This window comes from Bidens hawaiensis, unplaced genomic scaffold (genome assembly GCF_021521415.1).
Source record: "Bidens hawaiensis isolate Kalapana, Puna unplaced genomic scaffold, B.hawaiensis_p1.1 tig00002631_1, whole genome shotgun sequence".
NCBI lineage: Eukaryota > Viridiplantae > Streptophyta > Magnoliopsida > Asterales > Asteraceae > Bidens > Bidens hawaiensis.
Genome location: NW_027491143.1, coordinates 1,285,628 through 1,292,500, shown reverse-complemented (window position 1 = coordinate 1,292,500; position 6,873 = coordinate 1,285,628). Strand labels below are relative to the sequence as shown.

General features: G+C 39.7%; 1 long non-coding RNA gene across 1 annotated transcript; it reads left to right on the top strand.

Annotated features, from left to right (window-relative positions):
- The first annotated feature begins 3,771 nt into the window (after nucleotides 1-3,771).
- Nucleotides 3,772-5,150, top strand: LOC143620738 (uncharacterized). Its single transcript, XR_013151388.1, has 3 exons — nucleotides 3,772-4,327; nucleotides 4,417-4,881; nucleotides 5,007-5,150. It is a non-coding gene; the product is annotated as an uncharacterized LOC143620738 (long non-coding RNA).
- The last annotated feature ends 1,723 nt before the right edge of the window (nucleotides 5,151-6,873 follow it).

The window sequence follows — 6,873 nt, the reverse complement described above, 5'->3', positions numbered from 1 at the left end:
GATAGATAGATATAAAATTAAAGAAAATAAGTGTTCATTTGATCTTGATCCTTATGGATCGAACAGGGGCCTAGACTAGCTCTCCAGGGCTCCCCTAATAATATCCATAATCCATTTTTTTATTTATTTCATCTATTCCATGACCGGAACAGGGGAGGCTACACGTTACACTACGATTTTGAATCAGAAGAGAGATTTCAAGAAATGGCAGGTTTATTCACTCTATCAATAACCGAGCCGGATCTGGTGCATCTATGTTTCTGCTTTACGAATATGATATTTTTTGGGCATTTATGATAATATCAAGTCTTATTCCTATTTTGGTATTTTTCATTTCAGGATTTTTAGCTCCGAGTAGAAAAGGACCGGAAAAACTTTCTAGTTATGAATCAGGTATAGAACCAATAGGCGACGCTTGGTTACAATTTAGAATCCGCTATTATTTGTTTGCTCTAGTTTTTGTGTCAGCCTTTCTGTCCAGGTGCAGGTAGTCCGCATCTTCACAGACATGTCTATTTCACCGAGCCTCTCCCTTTTTCTTTTCTATTGCAATTTCTGGATTATTATATGATGATTTTGAAACTTTCCATATATAGAAAAGAAATAGAAAGAGATAGACTAAAAATGACATCTGTTATGTGAATGACACCAAAAATATATTAAATGACCAAAAGTATATTAAATGAATGGAATTGGGATATGGATGGCAATGCATGTTGGGTTTTAGAGGGGACGATCTCTTTGGTAGTGAAACTACTAAAATTGACGCTTAGCATCATATCACGAAGACAAGCCAAAGCACAAGAATAAACAGAATCCATCCCACATATACCATTGTCTCGCAAAATGTGATCCTAAATCACCACGATTGGGCCCTCGAGGCCACAAAGGCATAGGAGGAAGCCGCTACCGCCGAATACAACCCCAAACCCCATTCTTAATGGGAAAGGAAGCAAGTCGCCATTGGGTGTCTCCAAATAAAGGACGTCCACAAACTACAATGTCCTCAATCGCCTCGCACAATCCCTTGTCAAAGAACAATGCCGCCTCCATCATGTGTACAGGTTGACAAGTTCTCAAAAAACTCCTTTTACTTAAGGTCTAATTTTTTTCGTCTTCAACTCAAATTTTTTTAATAATTATCGAAAACGATCTGATTAAAAGAAGCAATGACTTAATTACAAACAAACCCTCTAGTTCCGAAACCACATCCATCTCTCAATTACATTTTAGAAAAAAATTGCTAACAAGCGTGACTTGCATTACTAATAAAAAGTTATAAGAAAAGAGTAATCTTCTTTAATATTTTGCCAATCCGTCCTCATAACAGTAAATATTGACATTTTGATATTATTATTTTTCTCTCCTCATCATTTCTTTGGATTTTTTTTGCCAATTGTATTGATGTCGTATTTAACATCATATTTTGAAAAAAGACAACATTGACCAAAATATTTAATTATTTATAAGCACAAAAAATGTTTGTACAAGTTCTTTGACTTGACATTGTTGGGTTTCAACGGTGGTTCGGAATGAAAACGGACAAATCTTTTAGACCCGTTTTAGTTATTTATGTGTCGTTTCGATAAATATTAATCCATATTAATATGTATATGTAAACGAACAATAAAACGCAGCGGATATTAAACTAATTAAAACGAACCATAAATCGAAACCCGAACCCGGATCCGATTACAAACGATACGAGTACGAGTAAACGATAATAAACAACCATAGGGGGTTTGTCGATATACCTCGGTTACGGGAACCGGGAAGACACCAAGGAATAACGAGATGCACTAGAAAAGGGACACAATCAACCAACCCGCAAAGGTCCGGCGGCGGCAGTGGCGGAGTTCTGCGGCGGCGGCAGCAACGGAGCTCAGAGAGGTGGTACAGCAGCAGCTTATCGGCGTTGGACAATATTGAACGGCGGCGGACAGCAGCTAGAACTATAGACAGCAACACAAGCAACAACAACTTATCGCCGGAAAAGCTTCGCCGGAAAAACGGGGCTAGGCCGGAGAAGATGAAGTGGGTCACCGGAAAAACGTGATGACGGTTTTTATCAGTGCCGGAGCTTGATTGAAGCTGCGGTAATGTTTGTGATGCTAAAGGACAATAGGTGATGGCTGAGTAAGGATGGCGGCGGCCGGAAATAGCTCGCCGGAAAACCGGTGGCCGGAATTGCGGCGCCGGAATCAATGGGCAGCTAGGGTTGGTGTTGTTTTGCTAAGGTTAAAATTAATAATAATTATCTCATTCTATATATAGTATTATTTGTAGGGTTTAACCAAGTTAACCAATTTGGGCTTGAGCCCAATTAACAAAGCCAAGCCTAGTCCATAACCTTGTCCATCTAATAATTGTGTCGGGCCTAGATAACATTTAACGTAGGCCTTTATCTTGTTACCCCCGGTGTAACTCTGTCCGGGTCACGTTCGGGTCGGTCACGTTGACTTGACCCGAAACATCCATAAAATCCAACAGTCTCCCACTTGGACGTATTTGGGTCAAGTATCACAACGCTGACAGCCAGAGGCGTTCTACTACACATAGCTGTCCCTAACCGAATATGACATTTTAAATCCATAACAAAAGTATCTTGGAATACCCTATTGCAAGATAATGAATTTATCGTAATCGTTGTTATATATCCTTTCTATATAAGACATTAATTGAACAATGAGACATGGATCAAATTCAATCTCATATAGTGTTCAATTATTGTAGTTCTCGATATAGAGTCAAAGTGGTCCATTCAAACACACAGTAAGTTTGGGTGAGGCCTCACACTTTACCAGTTTGAATCAACGAGGGCGCCATTATGTCTAACTGTTACATCTTAATGTAAGAGTACAGAATCCCATCTTGACTACATACAACTCCCACTGAACTCCAGAATACTCCCAACCAATGCCTTTATGACTGGCAGTTACGCAACAGCGGTTGACATGATCAAAGAATATTCCTCGGTAAACGAAAGTTCTAATATGTATCTCAGGTCTAAGGATACTAAATGAGCATACTATTATCAAAACATCTTATGATCTAGATCCATGAAGATGATTTGATGCGAGTTACATCCAACGTCATTCATAATGAGGTCTATGAGTTTGGAAGTCAACTGCTTGAGAGTCTTAATTCAGAATCGCTCCCACGAGTCTGACCGACTACGGATAATTTAGAATACAAAATTCATGGATTAAACGTATTAAAATGAACACAGTTGTATTATTCAACGTTTGCATTTAACCATTAAATCAAAAGTGAACAGAGAAGTACAACTGATTAAACGTTCATACATCCAAATACTAAATCAAAATAAAATACTAGCAAGTCTAAGCCCGATAGCATCTATATGCTCGTCCTGAGTCATCGGCTTAGTAAACGAGTTGGCTAGTTTTTGATATGTGTCTACTTTGCTTATTATGATGTCACCTCGTTCCAGTATTTCTCGTATATAGTGGAACTAAATATGTGCTTGGCCATGTGATGATAATTGTGATATTTGGCTTGAGCAATAGCACCTGTGTTATCACATATTACGTCGATCTTTTTCCTAAACTTGGAATTAGATCGAGGTTGGCTATGAATTTCTTCATCCAAGCAGATTATAAGCGAGAAGCATCTCGGTCATTTTGGAAGTTAGCGTCAGTGTAACATCTTACAGTGAGCTTCTTTTTCATTCCTCAAAACACGCTTATGAGACGTCAGGTCTAGTTCATAATATAGCATACATGTCAGAGCAATCGCAGAAGCATATGGAATTGCTTGAATGTCCGTTGCCGGAGATTGCGAATTGCTAAAACGGTTCTTTTAGCAATGAAACAGCTCTTATCTTGGAGTTGTCTATTGAGAAGCGTGTCATGACTTTTGCTTATGTATGTACTATGACTTAGCCCTAGAAGTCACTTAGATCTATCTCGGTAGATCTTCTATTCCCAGAATATATGTGGTTTCTCCAAGATCTTTAATTGCAAATCAAGATTCCAACCAGTGCTTAACTCCCTTAAGCATAGGAATGTTGTTTCCAATTATCAGTATATCATACACATACAAGATGAGGAATGATATAGTGCTCCCACTAGCCGTTCTGTAAACATAAGGCTCATCTTTATTGTTGATAAAACCAAACTCTTTGATTTTCTCATCAAGTGAAGATTCCGGCTTCGAGATGCTTGCTTAAAATTCACTTGCTCCCTATTGCCCGACCTTCGGGGGGTAGCTCTATCAAGTTCTAGACTTGATTGTCATGAATAAATTGCATCTTGGCGTTCATGGCATATCGCCGTTTCTCAGATTCCGGATCCAAGATTGCAGATATGTAGTTAATAGCTTCGTCGCCAGATTCGGCTACTAATAAGACTTACGGACCATCCAGATGCCATAGGTATATGGGATTGGGTGCGAGAGTCATAGTACTCTGCGAACGCTCGTGTTCATGTCTGATGTATCAGCAACAACAACTTGTTGATCAGACATTCTAGCTTCTCAGCGGTTGTTTGTGGTTCTTGAATTTCTTCAAGATCGATAAAACAATCTCCAGTTCCACAATCGAGAAATTCTTTCTTGAGGAAGTGGTCTTTCCTCTTGATAGAAATCATATTTGTATCAGGATGAAAGAAGTAATAACCGCTTTGGTAGTTGTATTTGACAAATGCGGGAAACGGTCATAAGGGCGAAACTCCAAAAGGGAGTGAGGCAAGTTAGTTCTACACATCATCGATCAAACCATGTTTAGCAAAGTTTGATTCCTCCTCTCGCTCACGCCATTATGTTGGGGTGTGCCAGGTGGAGTGAGCTGTGAAACAATTCCACACTCTTTTAGATGATTGAAGAACTCTGAGCTGAGATACTTTCCACCTCGATCTGATCGAAGTATCTTAATGGTTTGGTTTTCCACTTCGTTTTGAAACTCTTTGAACTTTCCAAAAGATTCATGCTTGTGTTTCAAAAGATACACATAAGCATATCGACTATAATCGTCGATAAAAGAAACGAAGTATCTTTCATGGTTTCTAGACACGGTTCTGAAAGGTCCATATACATCAGTATGTATGAGTCCTAACAGATCATTTGCTCGTTCACTCTTATGAGTGAAGGAGTCTTTGGCGAGTTTGCCAGCTAAGTAAGACTCACAATCGTCAAAAGAGTCTGGTCCTGTGGATTCAAGAATTCCTTCGGATTGGAGTCTTTTAACTCTTGCCTTGCTTATGTGGCCAAGTCGGCAATGCCTTAGAAATGTATCATTGATGCCAGATCGGATACGTTTGAAAAATTATATATACGTTATTGTTAGTTTGAACATCAATCTCATATATATCATTTCAAGGTTTAACCTTAAAATAAAAGATATCATTTAAGTAAGTAGAAATAGCCATGCCATTGAAAACGTACTTAAAACCTTGTTCAAACAACAACGAAACTGAAACGATGTCTCTGGTCAAACCAGTAGCATACAGACAATTATTCAAAAGAAAAACTAGGCTAGATGGACAAGTAAAATGAAATACTTCAGTTGCCAGAACTAGTACTCTCTTCTCATCTCCAACGATGAGTTCCATGCTGCCTTTATTCAGTTTCCTTCACTTCCCAGGCTCCTGCAAGACATTAAAGATGTGGAAATCACATCCGGTATCAAATACCCATGTGTTTCTAGAGACAGTGAAAAGTTTAATAACGTATATGGAAATACATCGAGAAGAGCCTTCACCATTGGCTCTCTTCATCTTGATCTCAGCTAGGTATTCAGGACAGTTTCGTATCCAGTGTCCCATTTGGTTGCATCGGTAGCACTTGCGCTCCTCAGGGGGCGGCGGTGGTATCTTTGGAACCCCTTTGCTAGCATTGGTGGCACGAGGGGCAGCAATGGTAACATTCTTCTTGCCTTTACCCTTATAACCCCGGTTCTTGGGATTAGGCTTTTTGACACCAGCAGATCGAATGGTCAAAACTTGATTATTCCTTGAAGGAATGTTCATCTCAGCCGTCTTGAGCATGTTATGAAGCTCCGGCACTGTCTTCACCCAACCATTCATGTTGAAATTCATTACGAACTGGTCATATGAGTTGGGGAGAGAGTTGAGGATGAAATCCGATGCCATCTCATCGGGCATGGGATAATTAAGTTTCTTGAGCTAATCGATGTGCCCCTTCATCTTAAGAACATGAGCACTGACGGGAGACCTCTCTGCCATCTTGCAACTGATGAGTTGTTTCATGGTGTCGAAACGTTCTTGACGGGCTTGTTTCTGGAATATGCCCTTGAGTTGTTCAAGCATCTCATAGGCACCAAAGTCTTCCAAGCCTTTAGCAAGCTCAGAAGTCATGGTGGCTAGCATAATACAGGAGACCTTAGCCGAGTCATCCTTATGCTTGTCAAGAACCTTTCGTGCAGCGGCTGCGTTGTTTTCAGGCTCGTTTGGAACAGGTCCATCGAGAACATACAGGCGCTTTGCCATGGTTAGAACAAGTCTTAAGTTGCGGTGCCATTCGATGAAGTTGGTACCGTTCAGTTTATCCTTCTCAAGGATAGTCTTAAGGGCGTAGGGTGAAATTTCGTTTGACGACATCTGATTAATTAAGCAAAAGTAAATTTAATTAGTATTTTCGACGTTGTAGTCCTATTATTAATGACCCAATAACATTAATTAATTAGGAGTATGAGAATCTGGCTTCCAGTTATTAAAGGCAGCTGTAGCACACAACATTAATAAGTGGTTAGGCAGACCGACAACGATTGTCAATTGTGAATAGAGCACAACTCTTGGTTATAAGGCCTATAGAGACAACGATTGTCTGTATTGATACGTTTAGCCTCATCTTTGCCCACTTTAAGTCTCCAGACAACTGTAGCACGTAACAGGAGAG